At 50.1% G+C, this 19764-nt stretch overlaps 1 long non-coding RNA gene across 1 annotated transcript; it reads left to right on the top strand.

Annotated features, from left to right (window-relative positions):
* The first annotated feature begins 10442 nt into the window (after positions 1–10442).
* On the top strand, positions 10443–11708 carry LOC144313460 (uncharacterized). Its single transcript, XR_013379107.1, has 3 exons — positions 10443–10922; positions 11421–11554; positions 11636–11708. It is a non-coding gene; the product is annotated as an uncharacterized LOC144313460 (long non-coding RNA).
* Positions 11709–19764: the final 8056 nt, after the last annotated feature.

The following is a 19764-nucleotide window of genomic DNA, read 5'->3' as shown; positions in this document are numbered from 1 at the left end:
ATGACGGCAGTCTGGGAGTCTGATGCACGCAAACCAGTCTGATGAACTAGCTCTTATCTGCAGAAGAGTGTCTTTGCTTAAATAACCCAGTGGCTATTTCTCACCATGACTATGTACAAACTAACGCCTTCCCACTTCTGCACAAAGTAAAATGAGACTTCAATTCGAGAGGCTTGATTTGCACCACATACGCTACCAGCCCATTCAAAACAATACGTAACGTTTAGTTTATTAAACCACAGTCACGCTCGATCAGGGTCCCATGAAAGCCAAAAAGGGAAAAAGGACTTTGTACCTAATTATATATCAAAATCAGTGTGTGAGCGTCAAAACGTTATATAAAAACTTTTCATGCATTTATTTATTAAGGTCATTTATTTCCCAACACGACGTAACAAAGACAAGTCTTTAAGGTGAGCATTCCACAGTGTTCACGTCGGTTTTTTATGGATTTAAACAACAAAGGGAAAGAAGTTTCTCACTACTTGTAAAAATATTATTTATGATTGCCCACTTGCGAAAGCTGCATCATTGATCACGGTGTTCTAGTAAATATTTTACATTTCGTTACTACTTACAACAGCATTAAAAACATTCTACATATGAGACTTCAGTTAGGAACATTTCATTGAGAATCACAGTCTTCTTATTTTTATTTATTTTATTTTTAAAGATCTAATTTACTTATTTAGAGAGAGAGAGCACAAGCAGTGGAAGCAGGGAGAGGGAGAGAATCTCAAGCAGACTCCACTCTGAGGGCACAGCCCCATGCAGGTCTCGATCTCGTGACCCTGAGATCACAACTTGAGCCAAAATCAAGACGATGCTCAGCCAACTGAGCCAACGAGGCTTCCCTACATTCACCTTATTTCTAAATTTTCAAAGCCTACTGTCCACATTAGACATCTCCAAAGTGTCTAAATCAAGGTAGGTGATCTACTGAACAAAAAAAGTTACTTAGGAACTTGGGAGTATTCTGGGTTTTTATTGGTGGGATTTCTAGCACACCTTTAATTTCTGCCTTTTTGGTGTCCATAACTTTGAAATGTTATAAACTCGTGTTCAGGGGGGGCCTGGGTGGCTCAGTGGTGGAGCGTCTGCCTTTGGCCCAGGGCATGACCCCAGGTCCTGAGATCGGGTCCCGCGTCAGGCTCCCTGTGTGGAGCCTGCTTCTCCCTCTGCCTGTGTCTCTGCCTCTCTCTGTACGTCTCAGGAATAAATAAAATCTTTTTTAAAAAAAGTTCTGCCCTCCTTTTACATTCTGGAGAAACAGCTTTAAGGCATCTATGTCTAAAGGATGGGTCAATGTTCTCTGTTGTAACTGAGAACATTTTTAAGACCATTCAAGTCATGAGGCCAGTTTTGGCTTAGACATGAGAGCGAAAAAACAGTCCTTCTGTGGGAACTAGTTCTGTTGCCCCTCTTGCCTTTTAGAGTCATTAATAGCACACTCAGCGATGTGGAAGGTCCCACCAGTGATTCAGCGAGGTTTCATTGTTTTGTGTACTTGGATTTTCACCTTTAGCCTCTTCACATTTGCATTATTTAAAAGTCTTCTTCCCCACAATTTAGATACTTTGGTTCAATAGGTTCGGTACGAGAAACTTAGAAATTGCTTCTTTAATTTGGGCAAGAGCCATCTGAGCCCTTGTCTTTGTTCTTGTTTATCCGTAAGTGGGTGTGTTTCTGTACGTTGGGACCCATGGACACACGGACAAACACGGTCCACTAGAAATGGAGGTTGATGTCTCCAAAAACAGACGTAGCTTGTTTCTGAGATGACAGGAACCCTGGGAAAAGTCCACAACCTTCCAGGTTTTGATGTCCATCTCTGGTTCCCGAGAGTTGGGACCTATATCGCACTATGTAGACGGAGCAAACGGGCTGGGGGTGTGGGGATGCTGGGGAGTCAAAGTGGAAAAGGGGGAAAAGGACCAGAGGGTTAGAAGTTCCAGGTCCTCAGCCCAGTACTACTGCTACTTCTTGGGGTGAATAGGAACATATCACCTGTGGGGCTCATGTCGCCCTTTGTCAGTTGGTTTGGGGGGGGGTGTCAGCCAACTACGGTCTGCGGGGCAGATGAACCCCCTGCCTGCTACGGTAAGTCCCATTGCACTGGCACGTGCACGGCCACTTTGTCGGGTAATGCGACGGCTTTCCTGCTGCAAGGCAGAGACCTTATGAGGCAAAGCCCCAAATACTTACTATCTGATCCTTGACTGAAGCAGTCTGCTCAGCCTTGGTGCTCAGGACTTCTGTTCTTCACGTTCTCCACGCTATGACTGCTCTGTTCCCTGAGCTAATCTTGCTCGCGAGGCACAGGAGGCACACGTGTTTCTCATGTCTCACCAGTAGGACGCCTACTTGTTTTCTGCTGCAGGCCAGGCACATGCCCTGGACAGCGACTGAGACTCGAAGGCAGAGAGTCAGGTCCTCAAGGAGGAGGAAAGCAAAATGGAAGACGATGGGGAAGATGAGGACTTGGAAGAGCTTGGTGAGATGAGAGAGGAGCGCTCAGTGCACACGGGCTGTGTCCCGGGGACGTTCCCACTCAGCAGCGTCTGTGGACAGAGGCTGGCCCCGCTGCTGGGTGGAGGGGGGTTCCCTCTGAGAGGTGGTATGTGATTCATAAACGTGGGTTGACTGCGAAGGGATTCTGATGGGGGCCGGGGGTTGGGGAGGGAGAGAAACAGAAGGAGGAAAGGGATGGGCAAGTCAAGACCGTGAGCATTCACCACGACCAGCGGGTTGTGCCCCATACCACAGGGACATGGAGGAGAGTGAGCATCACCTCCACACGGAGAAGTAAAGCTTTCAACCAGAGGCTTCTGGAGGCTTCTGGTGGGATGGGACAAAGTGCCACAGGAAGGGCGGAGCATGACAGGTGGAATTACTTTTCAAGAGAAATCCATAAGAAAATGCTCAGACTATCCAAGTCTCACATTTACTAGTAAAATCCTAGCAGGACCTGGGAATGTTCACGATAAACATCCTGCTCTAAGTGGGCCCATGTCTCTCTGTTTCTCAGCCTGGCACACAAGGCCCTCCACTACCCCTTGACCCTGTCTTACCTGCCCAGTGTCACCACCCACCTGTGTACCATTCCTGGCCCAGGTCTCAGCTGCTTGGACTCTCTTCTGTTTCCTTCCCTTCCATTTCCTTCCACACTGGTTCTGGCCTCAGGCCTCTGTCATGCTGAGCCCTCAGACTAGAATTCCGGCACGCCACAGCCACCTCACTTCTCCTGGCCTTCAGACCTCAACCAGCCCCTGCAGCGCCTCCCCCAGGAAGCCCTCTGTGGCTTCCGAGGCTGGGTCAGCTGCCCTCCTTGCCTTCCCCGCACTGTCGGGTATCTCCCCGACCACACGACAAGGATTTCCTGTCCACTTGAAAAAGTTGCTGATGTTCCTTCAGAAGCAGACTGGGACGGGGACTCTGAGCATGGACGGTTTGGCTGGGAGCATGTCCCAGATACACCAAAGCAAACCACAAACTGGTGGGGCAATGGGGAAGCCAGACGGCCGGAGGAGGGGGTCTCTGTAAGGTCAGTGATCCCGTAAGGTCTCCCCACTGAGGGGAGGGTATCCTCATGGCCGCACGCCAGCCCGCCTAGGGGGAAAGGGGTCCAGGCCCCCCTTGTCCATAGGAGGGGCAGCAGGGCGTGGGACACATGGGCAGGAAGGCGCTGCAGTTTGTCTGCAGAAAGGACAGCTGGCCACACCTGTGTTTCAGGAACAGAAGAGACATGGTTCTCCTGCGGGCAGACTCTGGGTCCGGGCCGCGCCAGCCTCGCAGGCTCAGGGCCTCGCGGGGCGCTACCACGAACATCCCGCCTTCTGCTGCCTGGGCTGTTGGCAGCCCTCGAGCTGCACCCGGCTCTGACGGCCGCTGCCCTCAGGGCTGCCCCCCGCCCCCCGAGGCACCTTCCACGCAAGAGCACCCTTGGTCGTGGTGCGGCGAACACCTCCACCGGGAGAGAGACCTGCACCAGGAGAGAGACCTCCCCCAGGATAGAGAGACCTCCACTGGGAGAGAGACCTCCACTGGGGAGAGAGACCTCCCCCGGGAGAGAGAGACCTGAACTGGGACAGAGAGACCTCCACTGGGAGAGAGAGACCTCCCCCGGGAGAGAGAGACCTGAACTGGGAGAGAGAGACCTCCACTGAGGAGAGTGACCTCCACCGGGAGAGAGACCTCCCCCAGGAGAGAGACTTGCACTGGGAGAGAGACCTCCACTGGGAGAGAGACCTCCATTAGGAGAGAGACCTGCACCGGGAGAGAGACCTCCACTGGGAGAGATACCTCCATTAGGAGAGAGACCTGCACCGGGAGAGAGACCTCCACTGGGAGAGATACCTCCATTAGGAGAGAGACCTGAAAAAAAATTAAAAAAAAAAAAAAAAGGAGAGAGACCTGCACTGGGAGAGAGACCTCCCCCAGGAAAGAGACCTCCACCGGGAGAGAGACCTCCACTGGGAGAGATACCTGCACCGGGAGAGAGACCTCCACTGGGGAGAGAGACCTCCCCCAGGAGAGAGATCTCCACCGGGAGAGAGACCTCCACTGGGAGAGAAGAATGGCAGGTTACACTCAGGTACAATTCAACTTGCAGCACGTCAAAGACTCCCTACGTCTAATTGAGAAAAATTAAAACTGAGGAACTTGTGCAACATTACAAAAGACAAATCACTGGCATTCTTCTACATTGTTTCTTAAAAACTGGCCTCCTTAACACAAGAAGAACTTTAGTAACTAAATCAGAAAGCATGAGCGGTAGACAGGGAAAAAGAATGGGACTGTCAATAGCTAATTCACAAAGTAGAAGCACAAGTCGTGAAAAAATAAATGAAAAATGTCTAGTTCATCTAATAATTTCCTTAATAAAAGTGATTGGCCTTTATATTTGCCTATCAGATAAAGGCAAGACATCATTTTATTTTTGCCTGTCAAACTGGTGAAAATTAAAAAGAATCACAAGACCCATGGACTGGCACCGGTTGTCTGAGGGGCCATTTGGCAACAGACTTGGCAGGTCAGTGAGAAGATATATCTTCCATCCAGCAACTCCCTATCTGAGGGCTTATTGTACAAAACTGCATGGATAGGAATATTATTTCAAGTATTATTTATATGAGAAAAATTTAGAATTGATAGGCCTTAGCAAGGTCTATCAAAATATAAAATATAACACTCTCCCACCTTAAAGATGGTTTTGTGTGCCACCTGCCTACCTACCTACCCACCCACCTGCCCACCCACCTACCCACCCACCTACTCACCTATTTGCCCACCTACCCACCTACCTACCCATGTACCAACCTACCTACCAACCCATCTGTCCACCCACCCATACACCTACCTACCCACCCACCTGCCCACATACCCACCCACCTGCCCACCTACCTAGCCACCTACCCACCTACCTACCCACCCACGTGCCCACCTACCTACCCACCTACCCATATACCCACCTACCCGCCCCCCTACCCACCTGCGCACCCACCCACCATCTTGGTTCAAAGAGCCCAAATACAAGTCAGGAGCGCCCCCAGTCCCAGAAGGGGCAGGGCCTGGCTTGGCTGAGCAGCCCAAGGAGCACCTGGTCTCAGTTTAGCCCGGGACGAGAGCCCTGCCAGGAGGGCACAGTGTGCTGGGAGCAAGAGGGTGCCCCAGGGACGGTGGGTCCCTGGCTGCCGGGCCGGTGTGGGTCCCGGGGGCAAACCTGGAGGCTCTGCTCCAGGGGGGCCTTGACCCTGCAGTCCTGAGGCTGCGGGTGCAGGGTCAAGCAGATTCTGGTTGAGCTGTTTGGATGAAGCTCCAACAAGGTCGGGGCTTCTTCCCTGAGGGAGCGAGCTTGAGGGGAGCGCTCCGCCCCGGGAGGCCCCTGCCCTCCATGCACAGAGCTGCAGAGAGGAAGCCTGCGGCAGGCTCCCCTGGGCCTTTCACCAGTTTAGGGTCACTGATAAGAATCTGTTGTGTAGCTAATCTCTTCCTGGAAACCCGGGCTCCTTTCCTGCCTTGCAAGGAGGGGGCTGAAATCCCCAAGGAAATACAGGGTCGGTCATCAGGATGGTCACCCCGCTTCCATGGTGCGGACCTGGAGCACAAACCCAGGACACACTGCGTTTCCCCGGACACTTCGTGCTCCCTGAAGATAAAACAGGGACAGAGGAAGAAACGCTCCAGGAATAGTCCTGGGAGGAAAAGAAGAAAGGCGTTTCTAGACGTTTCTGTGAGATCACACATGGCCAAGAGGCACCGGGCCATCGGAGGGATGGAGAATCCTGGGGTTTCCAAGGGCTGGTGAGCGACCGGGGAGCCGGTGGGAAGAGCTGCCGGGCACGGAGTCTCATTCTGCTCGCAGTACATCCCTGTGCCTTGGGTGGGGGGCTCCTGGTTTGTGGCCGGGGGTGGCCCGCTGTGCCCAAGGGCTGCTCTCGGGACCGACTAATGCTCCATGGCACCCACGGGAGACATGTGTGGGCCCTGAGTGGCCCCGAGGAGCATGTGTGGCCAGGCCCACTGCTGGCTGTGTCTATATGGACTGAGCAGCACTTGTGCATGTGGGCCCAGCTGGCCGGCTGTACCCGCGGTGGGGGGACCTTCCGGCTGAAGACAGGCAGCGGGGCCCTGGGGCAGGATGTGCAGCCTGGGGACAGCTCTGGGGCCAGGAGGTGCCCTCGTGGAGCCCCCCCCCACCGTCGGGCACCTGTTATCACCGGCAGAAGCGGGTGGCGAGCCCGACGCCCGGCCCGGGGGGCAGTGGGGACACTGAGTCAATGCACCGGGTCCTCAGGCCAGGGCTGGGCAGGGAGCGAGCCTCTGACCACGTCCAGGCTCAGGGCCTGACCGCAGGCCCTGCGTGCCCGGCACCACTGTCCTCGCGGCCACAAGGCCCTCCGTTCTGGAAACCCTCCCTCAGGGGCCACGGCTTTGTCCTGCCGTCGCCCAGGCCAGGTCCCCCGCAGGGCACACAGCCCGCCCACTTCTGAGGAGATGGAAGCGCCACAGGTGCACACGCGGTGTCCGGGTGCCCCAGGTGCGCACACCTGGGTGGGGTCCTGGCAGGTGCATGGCCTCCGCACCCTGCTTCCAGCCTCCCGAGCTCAGGGCTCCACCCTGCAGGAGGCCGGGGCGGCACGGCTCCCCGGGACGTTGAAATAGCCAAGTGCTTAAATATTCATGCTTTGCTTATTTCAGTATATTTAATTTATTATGTATCACTTTTCTGGGGTTTTATATAAACTTTTCTGAGGACTTCTTTTTTTTTTTCCAGTTTAAATTCTGGCATAATGTTCCCTTTTCCTTGGCAGAGTGTTGATTAGTCAAAGAAAATACAAAAGTCTGCCTAGCTAAGAAGATATCTTTCTTTTTTTTGTACAGATGGCTTTTGCACTTTAATAAAAGTGATATTATAGTTATTATCACCATCATGAATTAACCTTTAGGGATCACTGACGTGGGGATTGACACGAGGTGCTATCGATGCATGTGCCTCACTTCGTCCCCACGGCGGGCGATTGTGGCCGGCCGCTCTTCTGCTCAGCATTACCGATGCCTTAGGATGGTGAAAACCAAGCGGAGATGCAGTTCTCTTTTTCTACCCCTTTCTCCCACGGGCAAAATGGAATCCTACATGCCCCTTCCCTCTATCTTCTTGCAGAGTGAGTCTTTGCCAGACTCTATCCCGTAACCATGTGGGTCTAGGAGAAGTGACAGGAGGGCCACTGCTCAGGCCCGAATAGCAGGTGAGCCCTTCTCCTGCCGCCTCCCCATGCCTGGGTCTGGGAAGCCCAGGTGCTCTGCAGATGTAAAACACTATTGAGGCTGCACGGGGCCTCGGACGCGTCCCTGATGTACAGAAGCATTTTCTCCCTGAATCTAAAACAAAGGGTTCAAAAACAGCTGATTCAAACCTTCAGGAGGGTCTTTATAGCAGAGCTCCTATATGGCTCTTGGAGACGTTTTTCTCTTTAAAAAGTCACCAGGCCCTCTTGTACCCAATTTCAAAATATGTGAATAATGATCCCTTAATTATCAAGAGCTAATTAAAAATTACCAGCATTGTTGTCCCTCCCATCCCACACACACACACCATAACTTGCGCTGCCTCTTGCCACCACCCACACGGCATCTGCTAGAACCTAAAAATGAGTTTCAGTATTAGCCTCAGAAAATAACAAAACAAAGTTAGAGATTTAAATGATCTGCCAAAGAGAGAAAAAAAAAATCACGTCACTTCTCTGCTGAAAAACATTATATAAGCAGCAACAGAAGAAAGAAAGGAGGAGGGAAGCAGGGAGGGGAGGAGGAGGAAGAGGCAGAGAGAGAGGGGGAGGAGGACAGGCAGGCAGGACAAATTAGGGACAAACCCGAGAAATGAACAAGAATTATGTGAACATAATTTTGAGAGTTACTGTAGGACATAAGAGTTTTAGTAGTAAGAGAAGGGGAATGGTGACCAGTACTATCTTAAAAAAATGATTTCTCTCCAAATGAATCTGCAGATTTTTTAAAAAGATTTTATCTATTTATTCATGAGAGACACACACACACAGAGGCAGAGACCCAGGCAGAGGGAGAAGCAGGCTCCCTACGAGGAGCCCGACATGGGACTCGATCCTGGGACCCCGGGGTCACGCCCTGAGCCAAAGGCAGATGCTCAACCACTGAGTCACTGAGATGCCCCAAAAGTTTATATCATTAATGTATAAGTAACTTTTATAAATCAGAAAAAAGAAAAGTCTCCTAGTAGAAAAATGGTCCCAAAACAGGGATTTCACAAAAGAAACACCAAGAGGCCAATGAACATAAAAAAAAAAATTTACCTCTTAAAATCTTTAAAATAAAAAATGGGGACACCTGAGGGACTCAGTGGTTAGCGTCTGCCTTGGGCTCAGCTTGTGACCCCCGGGTCCGGGAAAAGAAAAAATTTCCCCTAAAAAAAAAATTTACCGTTGTAGTAATGAAAAGCAAGTTAAATACTGATGATATATTAGTTTTGGCCAGGAAATTAGTCAAAATTATAAAAACTGCAAGGCCCCAAAATGGCAAGAAAATGAGGAAATTTCCTCATTTAATTCTTTGTGCTAAGTTAATAGCACAGCCTTTCTCAGAGGTGTTTTGCAAAATCTGAAAAGACTTAAAATGTGTATTTGCCTTGAATCAGAAATTGTGATTTTCAGTTAAGGCAATAAATTGAGCAACTGCACAAACAACTGTGCACGTGTGCTCTTTATAGTTTCATTAAAACATGGCGAAATTACGAATAGTCAAATATCCTATAATAGAAGATGGAAAATGTTCACAGGATGTGGTTACATGAAAAGAACAAGACCATCTATACATCTGGCCCCATGTGTGCGTGTGTCCAAAAGTGTGTATCTGAAATGATGAGTGAAAATGTTAACCATTGTCTTTTTAAAAAAATTTTTATTTCATTCCTCCTGCGGGGACCCCGAGGTGGGACTCGATCCCAGGACCCCAGGATCACACCCTGAGCCAAAGGCAGATGCTCTACCACTGAGCCCCCCAGGCGCCCCTTAACAGGTGTCTTCTTTGGAGGCAAGATTATGGGTGATTCTTCCTGCCATTAAAATTTTTTAAAATTTTGTAATGTGTATGTATTTCTTTTATAATTCGGAAAAAAAAATACATGCATATATTTAAGAGTTACCTACGGCATAAAGCCAGATGTTTTCAATGTGGCAAACGTGCTCTAATTCCGACTTCCTTGCCATTTTTCACCTCCCTTGACTACCTGCCCAAAGTTGCTGCAGCAACAAGCAATCTCTTGGCCTTCTCTGAACTGGATCCTGTGTTCTCATAAGGCTACATCCTCACACACGTCATTGTTACCTCTGCCCCGAATCCCAAGAGAACTCCTGCCACTCACGGAAAAACCAGTGCTCTAAGGAGGGCAGAGAATCTTCATGACCCTCCAGGAAGAGTAAGTCCCCTCCTCTTCTTGCCACAGCTCAGTTCACTTCTGGACTCTGTGATTGTCTCTCTCTTGTGTTTCTATGCCATGGCTCCGTGTCCCTCCCTGGACTGTGGGCTCAGTGCAGGTGACTCAGAACCACGTGGAAATCCCTGCTCCCAGGATCAGGGAACCCAGGGCCGGATGTGAGGTGCAGGTTAGACTGGCCCACATAGAACCAAGAGAGAAAAAGAGCTCCCCACCGCCACCCCCTACTGTGCTAGTAAGCAAAGGAAGTGATGAGATGCCCACCCATGAGGGTCAAATATGGTCTTTTTGGCTTGGTCAAATGTGAATTTTTCTTTCTTTCTTTCTTTCTTTCTTTCTTTCTTTCTTTCTTTCTTTCTTTCTTTCTTTCTTTCTTTCTTCCTTTCTTTCTTTCTTTCTTTCTTTCTTTCTTTCTTTCTTTCTTTCTTTCTTTCTTAAGATTTTATTTATCTATTCATGAGAGATACAGAGAGAGAGAGAGGCAGCAACACAGGCAGAGGGAGAAGCAGGCTCCATGCAGGGAGCCCGAAGTGGGACTTGATCCCAGGTCTCCGGGATCAGGCCCTGGGCTGAAGGCGGCACTAAACTGCTGAGCCACCCGGGCTGCCCCAAATGTGAATTTTTAAATTGGACATCATTTCAACCCAGTAATCAACGTTGGTTGAAATGAAATCAATGTGTTTCAGATTTGGTTTGAGCTGCTGACTGATTTTGGATTTTTCTGCGTGAAGAATGCTGTTGTGCTGTCGCTGCGCTTGAACTTATAATTGGCCTGCTAAGTGGTGCAGCTTTGTTTAGCAGATGCTGGTGGTGTTTCAAAACAGTCCTACCTTTTTACAAAATCAGATTCCTGCGTTGTGCTGACTCATTTGCCCTCGGTCTTTGAAGCTAATTAGCAGCAGGCGGGGAGCAGGACGGCCTCAGCACATACCTTTCCATAACAGGCAAAGAACAGGTGAGGAACAGGAGTCCGCTCGGGGATTCATGGGCCTTGGTTGGTCAGGTCACCTCCCAGTCATAACCCTCCCCTTTCACCTAACAAGGGAAGTAGCTTCCGTGAAATCTGCTGGATACCAGCTGCTGGTCCTGGGCGCACGTGGGAGCCTGGGGGGCGGCGGGGTGAAGCTAGTGGCAAAGCTGAGCACCAACCAGGAGGCCGAGGGAAGATGCCATTTACTTCCAGGATGTCTCTAGACAGGACTAAGCAGGCTGTGTGAAAATGATCATGGTTGAGTTTAGAACAAAACAAGTAAATACGACCGAAACGTATGGTTGTAGGAGTAAAGATGGGTGCTGGAGAGCTGCGCGCTTTTTCTTTCCAATCAGCTGGTATCTCGGTGGTGAGGTAACATCTGTGTAAGTGGGATGTAAGTGGGATCGTCGTAAACGTGCTAACTCCTAGATTTTAGTTGTTTTTGTATTTCTGAGGAAAGTCTTAATTGTCTGCTCCAAGACAGGGAACAGAGCACCGAGACGGACCGGAAACACATGCGTGTCCAGAAGCAGGAACGCGTATGGAGAGACAGATGGACGGGGAGGCTGGCCTGGGGGCGGCGCTGCCGGGAGGACTAAGAGGCTGGAACTCAGGCAAGTCACAGACCCCAGGGCGCCGTCTGCCCCTCAGTAAGGGACACAGACTAAACCATTGTTTTACAAACTTTATTTTAGAGCAGTCTTCTTTTTCCCAAAGAAAATCTTACACGGAATCCTGTTTTATCTCCGAAGTGGACGTTTCCATTGGAGCGGTCCTGGTGGAGAGGGACCGTGCAGCCACCTCCCCAGCTCCTTGCCCACCTGGGCCCCCGGGACCTCGGACCTGCGGGCCTGTAGCGTGACACCAGACCCCGCCTTGGCTCCTGCTCCTTCAGCTCCAGCTTCATTGAGTTTTAAAAGGATGTGAAATTCTAATAAATATTGCTTTGTGGCTTACTGAGCTCACGGTCGCATTTGAAGACATCAATCCATAGGCAAATTCATTAAAAAAGCAGTTTATATGTTGACTGAGGTTCTCAAAAAATGATATCAACCGACATGTTCGTGCCTCCCCCGCAAATTACCAAAAGATGTTCAGGTCAGCCCCGGAGTCACAGCTTCTCTTGGTCCTCCCACCCGTACCCAGTGCTTCCACAGCCCTTGGTCCCTGCAGTAGCTGCAGACTCATGGGCGTGGGGTGGGGAGCAAGGGTGCAGTGCTCTCCCCGTCCCGGCCTCTTCCCAACCCCGTATGGGCTCCATCCTCCTCTTGCTCGGTCCCTCTGCCCCTCTCTGTCCTGTCTACTGGGCATCCGCCAGCTTCCCATCCATCTCAGTTGTGTTTCCTCTTGCCCTTTACAACCCCGTTAACTCTGCCACCATCCCAGGCAGCTAAGCACACCGTGGTCCAGCATCCCTGCACTTCTTTCTAAAAGAGTGGACAGGAAGGAGGGCTTGGAAGGAGATCCCAACACGTACAGCTGAATTTCATCCTGACAACTTCTGTCCTCACCTGTGACCCTGAGGTCCTGTTCCTAAAACTCCCTCCTCACCTCCTCTTTGAGTCCCATCACCAGAAGCGGACAGTGTACAACTGGTCCTGAGGTCAGAAGAACTGAGCAAGATTTGAATCCAAGGGGTGCATTTAATTCTCCTTTCCTGTTCGTGGTGACTCTCTTGTTCTTTTCCTTTTTCCTAGTCCCTAGCCATTCCTGGGGCCACATCCCCGTTGTCCCAATATCCCCGTGCCACAGCATGTGGTCCTTCTGAGGCTCACGGTGCTCTGTGAGGAGGCCCTGGGACCTAAGCGAGCTGCCCAGCAGGATTCGTCAGGCTTTATGTGGTGGACACAGGGGGACCCCCGGAGGCAACAGGTGCCCCAGGGGAGCCAGACGCCCATGGAAGCCCTTCAGGTATCCCCTGGGTGGAGCCGGGGCTCTGGGGCACAGGTAGCACACCTCCTCCCCTTGTGGTCACACTGACCCTGTCACTTGGGCCCGGGGCTTTCTCAGGCACACAGAACAAGCTCAAGTTCCTTTTGGCTCCACATGAAAGAGAAACATGGTCCCTGCCTCCACTTCAGAACGAGTCTGTTTTCCTAATCACTGTGCCTGTATTTCTCGCCTTTGATATGTGTAGATCCATCTCCTGTAACTTACTCCTCTGCGGCTACATGGTTCTGCTGGGAGCTCCATGCGTGCACACGCTCACTCACACTCACACTCACACTCAAAGTCCTTGGGAGAAAACACCATGTTGCCTGGCTTTTCAGAGTGGCCAGGATCCCACAGAGGCCACCCTCTATTCACTGCTTGCCAACAAGCATGTCCCCCTGGCAGCCACAAACCAACCACAGATCTTTGGTGGTTTCGTTTCTCCTCTGTCTCTCTCCTGGCAGGGCCATTTGGAAAGTTGGGTAATGGGGTACGTTCCAACAGACAGTAGGTGAGTGTGAATGTGTGAGTGTGTGTGTCTGAGACACAGAGGATGCAAGTCCCCCCAGAACCGCTCACCTGGATCTGTATTTGTACAATTCATGGGCTGGGGAACCAGTTCTCCCTCACCTGAGGACACGCACCTGCTGCATTCACCCAACATACTTCCTTCTCTTTGTATGTTCCTCCCTGCATCGGCCAGAAGGGACAGGGAGGGAGCACAGGATTTAGAGTCAGACCATCTTGTCCGAATCTGGTGCCGTCAGGGCAGGCAGAGAAAGGATCACAACGGAGTGGATAATGGTATAAGGACGGTGAGCCCGGGTGATCTGAATACGAATCCTGAACCTGCCTCCTACCAGCTGTGTGACCTTGAACAAGTTACTTTATGTCACTGTGCCTCAGTCGCTCCTTTTTAAAAAAGGGATGGTGGTACCAGTACCCACTTTAGGGAGCTGTCCTGAGGGCTGGATGAGTTAACATCGTTTCCTTTGAAGTAGGCAGGACAAAAGCACTTGCTCTTTGTCATTCATCCTGTGCAGGTGCACAAAGCAAGGGCCCTGTTATTGCTGGTCCTGTGGGTTTGGGGTGAATCAGCCTCTCTGAACTTCATTTTCTCCATCTGTAAAATGGGGTGAAATCAGATCCCCCATGAGGCTGTGCATTATTATTGAGCACAACTTGTTTTCTGAAATGGAAATCTGTGGTTGATCATGCATTTGCTGCGGATCCTGCCCGGCTCCACAGGCCCTGCTCCGTGAACTTTGAAGTTGTGAATTAAAACATCTCAAGAATTTAAGATCCAAGAAGGACCATAAAAATAAAGGAGAGCTATTACTCATTCCTCAGTGCCATATGCCTCATATCCCCAAGAGTTGAGGGGGAGCCTGCCTCCTCCGAATCCATGAGCAGTTGATTTTTCCAAAAAGACCTCCTTTGAGTCCATCGGGAGAGCAAAGGGCTTGTTGGATTTTCAGGAGTAGAGGAATGTTGTACAAATGGGAAACGGGGGTGCGTGATGGAGCACAACATACTGATTTTGTCGTTTCTCGTTTTGCCATTTCCCTGTTGGGTAACCTTTGGCATGGGAACCTCTCTGGCTCTGAGGTTTTTGGGTGTTGTTGTTTTTTTGTTGTTGTTGTTTTGTTTTCCTCAAAAGGAAGATTAAGTAAGATATAAAAGAATGTGGCACGGAGTAGACAATCTGTACATGTTTATTCCTTTCTCTTGGAATAAAAAAATCAGACTCTGGGTTTATCAGGCCAAAATTTAGATCCGGGTTGGTGCTTGGGACATGGTTTATGAGACACAATATGTGAAATGCTGTGTGATTTAAAGATTCCAAAGGTACTTATTATAAAATAATACCATGTATTTTTAAAAACCCCGTTGAATTGATAGTCTGCTTTCCAGATCTGGACGTGGATAACTCTCCCACGGTTAAGCAATTTGCTCTCCAACCAGGAGTAGTCTGACATCTTAAGCCATGAAGCAAATTACTTACTGGGCATAATGATCTCTTTACTATGTTAGATAAGATGACCACGTAAGGGATAAAGAACAGCCCTAGGATGGGAGCTTATCCGCATAGCTTGGAGGGAGCAAATAAAGAGAAATCCAAAACTTCCAGAACAAATAGCCTGGGGAGGAAAGTGCAAGTGCTCCAATGGAGCATCTCCTGGGGTCTAGGGATTGCCCTGTGGCAACAGGTGGAGCCGCTGGGCTGGGAGCCTGAAGCCTCAGCTAAACTCTCACTTCCCAAGCTCTGAAAGATTCCGTCCTGGGAGGCATTTTATTCCAGATCTTAGTGAATATGGCAACTCACGGCCTGGTTTTCCTCTGAGGCAAAAACCTTGGAGTCCTCTTTAAATCCCATTATCCACACCCTGCTTCCGGTTTGAGCAAATCTCACTGGCTCTGCCTTCCAACTAGGTCTAGATCTGACCCCTTCTCACCACTTCCGCTATTTCCTGACGCAAGCCATCCATCGTTCTCCCTCACTTGTGTTATTGCGTATTATCTCCTACGTGATCTTCTTGCTGCTGCTCTTAATGTCCTATTGATGCCAGAGCATCTCATTCCGCTTGGAACCAACTGCTGATTTACCATCTTATCAGAGTAGACAATCAAAGCCTATATGTATTTGTGCAAAAGCCCTAATCAATGTGGCTCCTGCAACCTCCCCTCCCTGACTCTCTTCACCTCCCTTCCAACCTCCTGGCCCCAACGGCCTCCTTACCATTCCTCCAGCAGGAGGCCTGTGCCCAGAATTCCAGATCATTCTCTCTTTAAACCTAACTCAGTGATTTTAATTTTACTGGACTAGGTCCTAAAACTTGGGTCCTAAAGGACTTGGGTCCACTAGGTCCTAAAACTTGGAGATCGTATGTTTACTAACCCCCCAAAGGACAGAGCTCAAACCCCACACCTCCAGCCTGCACGTACTCTTCCCCCTTCTAATTCCTGGTGGAACTTTTATTCTAGGAGTTCTTGTCACCTGATGACTGACGTATACCCTGCCTCTACTGATCCTTACTCATAACCCATTCTAAGTTGGGTTACTTTTATTATTGAATTATAAGTTTTTCTATAATCTAGACATAAGCTCTTTACTAAGTGTGTGATTTGCAAATATTTCACTTCATTCAGTGCAGTTCTCTGGTAACTTTTGAAGCACAAAAGTCTTAAAAGGTGACATAGTCCAGTTTACCTATGTTTTCTTTTGTCACTGGTGCTTGTAACGATATTATCTAAGAAGGTTTTGCCTAACTCGAGGTCACAAAGATTTTCTCCAATGTTTTCTTCTAAGAGCTTTCTAGCCTTAGCTGTTAAGTTTAGGTCAATGATCCATTTTAATTTTTGTGTGTGGTATTAAGAAGGGAGGAGGGTCTAACACCATGCTTCTGGGATATGAATATCCAATTTTCTCTTACTATTTGTTGAAAAGACTATTCTTTTCTCATTGAACTGTCTTGGCAAAAACCAATAAACCATAATCGTGAGGGTGCTTTTCCTGACTTTCAATTCCATTCCATCCTTATGCCATCACCACACTGTTTTGATTACCTTAGCTTTGAAGTAAGTTTTAAAATAAAAAAGTATGAGCCCTCATAATTTCTTCCTCTTCACGATTAATTTGACTATTCTAGGTCCCTTGATGTTTTAGATCAGCTTGTCAATTTATGCCCAGAAGCCAGCTGGGACTTTGATAGTGATTGCTTTGAACTTGCAGATGAGTTTGGGGAGTTTTGCCATTTTAATGGTATTATGTCTCCAGGTCCCTTTATGAGGTGTCTTTCTATTTATTTAGGTCTCCTTTATTTCATTTCAATAATCTGCGGGGTATAAGTTTTGTCCTTCTTTTGTTAAATTTATTGCTAAGTGTTTTATTTTTTGATGCTATATTCATGGCTTAAGGATTTTTACTTTATTTAAAAAGCAATGGCAGTCATCAAAGAGTTCTCAACAGGGATGGTCATGACCATGATTGAATTTTTAAAGATCCTTTGGCTTCTGTGTTGAGAATTCACTTAAGGGAGTAAGAGTGGATGAAGGAATACAAATTAGGAGGCCACTGTGGGGTCTGGGTCAGAGATGGTCGTCGCGAGGTAAGGATGGTGTGTCAGACATGACGGAAAGTAGGCAGACTCAAGATGCCTTTAGAAGGAAACTCAATAGGACTTAGTGATGGACTGGATACAGGGGGTGTAAGAGAGGGAAGGATCAAGGCTTTTATCTCGTGTAACAGGATGGCTGGGGAGGCTACTTGCTGTGATAAGGAAAACTGGAAAAGAACCATTGCATAATCTTTAAATACCACTTTACATTAAAGATAATTCAATCCAACCCACATATTATCTCAGTTGATTTTTCTAAGACTTTTATGAGGTAGGTAGGATAAGCGTTAATGTTTCCATGTGGAGGGCGATAAAACTGCGAGTGCAAGGAGAAAGGAGGAGAAAGAGCGCTGATTACGAGCCAGAAAGCGTGGGATTTTGCCCATGCTATGCTAAGAATTGCTGGGTTCCCTTGGTCGTATCAGTTGCCTTGTCTAGCAGTCAGCTTCTTTATCTATGAAACGTGGGACTTGGTGAAGTTATCCCTGAAATCCCCTCTGGTCTGCCTTCTTTCACTATTAACATTCACTGAAAAATGCATGTGAGGTTGAGATACCTGTGCAAAGACTTAAGGGATGATGGAATCAGGATGCGAACCCTGATCTTCTAATTTCTAACCCAGTGTTCACTCTACCCTGTGGCCTCCCATTTATTTCTTCCCACTTTTTATGAGAAAAATAGATGTCTCTACCTTGTCACAGATACTGGACAGTGGGACCTACATGTGGGCAGTATGTGTAACTCCAAGGTTTGTTGACAGGGACATAGGATTGAAAAACTCCTTGAATCTGTGATTGTGTTTATAACTCAGTATCTCTCTCTCTCTTTTTAAGATTTTATTTATTATTTTTGAGAGACAGAGAGAGAGAGAGAGGCAGAGACACAGGCAGAGGGAGACGCAGGCTCCATGCAGGGAGCCCGATGTGGGACTCGATCCCAGGACCCCGGGGTCATGCCCTGGGCTGAAGCCAGACGCTCCAGCACAGAGCCTATGACTGAGTATCTTTAATATGTTTTAAATACTTGTGCTTCGTGCATTCCTACTATACCTTCAAGTTCTTGCCAAATTTGGAAATGCTCTTTGGTCTTCTGTGGTGGCTGCTCTGAAACCCTCTCAATCAAGCATGACTCATGGGGCGCTGCCCACAGAATGGACTTGATGTCCTCCGCCTCGGGTCTTGGGTGTACCAGGAGTGCCTAATCTCTCAGGAAAGGTGGTGAATGGGGGCAGAAGTCCATCTGTGGGGTGGGAAAGTAAATACTGGAAAAGCGTTGTTGTGCGTGTAAATTCTTGCGGCAGATGAGGAGTGAGGTTAGTACCCGCCCCCCTCCTCCCGCCCCAAGCATTGGCGGGGCAGGAGCTGAGGGCACCCAGAGGGTAAGGGGACCCCGCTCCGCTCAGCTGCTCTGGGCCCCGGCTTCCTCCTCAGGGCCTTGGTAACCTGAATAAGGAAGGGGAGGGGACACCAGCCTTTGAAGCCACCGCCGGTAGGGAGGGCAGGCGCCTGGCCTGGGGAGGCTCAGGGGTTTCTGTGCAACCACGGGCACACTCAGCATTCACCCGCCTCTATAGATTTCCATCACAATAGTTGCCCCGCTTTTACGGAAGTAGGAAGAATTTGATAGGGAGGCCTTTGGAAGAGGGAACCTGAGGAACTAAGTTGCTCCACAGGGGCGCGTCCACAGGGACCAGGGTCCCTCTGGGTGGGTGTCACGTCGCAGAGACACCAGAGTGACTCCAGATGGGCATTTGTGCTCATTCGGGTGATGAGTCCAGAGGCGGCTGCAGGGCTGTGGGGCCGCCACACCTGCCCACAGGGGTTGGGCCAGGCCTCAGGAGGGAAGCGGGGAGGGAGGGGAGAGGGGAAGGATGCAGGGAGGGAGGCCTGGAGGCCGGAGGAGAGAGGGGGGAGGGAGGGAGGGATAGAGAGGGGAGGGAAAGGGGAGTCCAGGAGGGGGGTAGGGAGGAGGGAAGGGAAAGGGGAGTCCAGGAGGGGGGGAGGGAGGAGGTGAGGGAGAGAGGCACCTGCTGAGGCCCGCCTGTAGCTTCCCCTGCAGGGCACACAGGCTTCCAGAGTCCCAGGTGCGCCAGTTCTGGGGGGACGGAGCCAATTTCTGAAGGGGCAGAGGCGCTGACTGCCTTCTCCCCAGTCCGAGCTCCTATCAACATAGTCAGGATGGTGTGGAGCTGTGAGCCTGGGGCCCCCATGTGCCCTCAGTGCCCTGCCCGTCCCTGTCCCCGAGGAGCTGGGCGCGAGGCCATCACACCCTTTGCAGGTGGCAGGGCTGTGGTCTGTCCTGGGCCGTGTGCCCGCGGGCCGCCCCCAAGCACTTGCCTCTGCCGAGAAGGCGCAACCAGCATCTCCGGGCTGCGCTATGCACCTGCCATGACGCAGACACACCTCCGGGTGCTGAGGAAGTGCTACACTTCCGACACTTCCTGCGACCTGAGAGGACGGTGTAAACGCAGGACTGGCAAGGATACGACAAGTGTCATTTCCCTTGGCCCTCTCTGCAGTGCCCGCCCTGCCCTCGGCGCACCGGGCCTCTGAAGCCTCCCACAGGGCTGCTGGCTGCTGGCTGGTGGCCACCCTCAGAGGTGACACCGTCCTGCTGGGGCTGACACCTTGCTGGCTCTCCCCCAACAGCTGCGAGGTGCCCACCACATGGCTGCCACCTGTCGCCCACAAGGAGCTCGCGGCGACTCAGATGCAGGCCCCTAACAACCCGAGGCGCAGAATCTGGATAGGTTAGGGTTGGGGTGTGGCTGCCAG

Source organism: Canis aureus, chromosome 5 (assembly GCF_053574225.1).
Source record: "Canis aureus isolate CA01 chromosome 5, VMU_Caureus_v.1.0, whole genome shotgun sequence".
NCBI classification, from domain to species: domain Eukaryota; kingdom Metazoa; phylum Chordata; class Mammalia; order Carnivora; family Canidae; genus Canis; species Canis aureus.
This window is presented reverse-complemented; position numbering and strand designations above follow the sequence as displayed.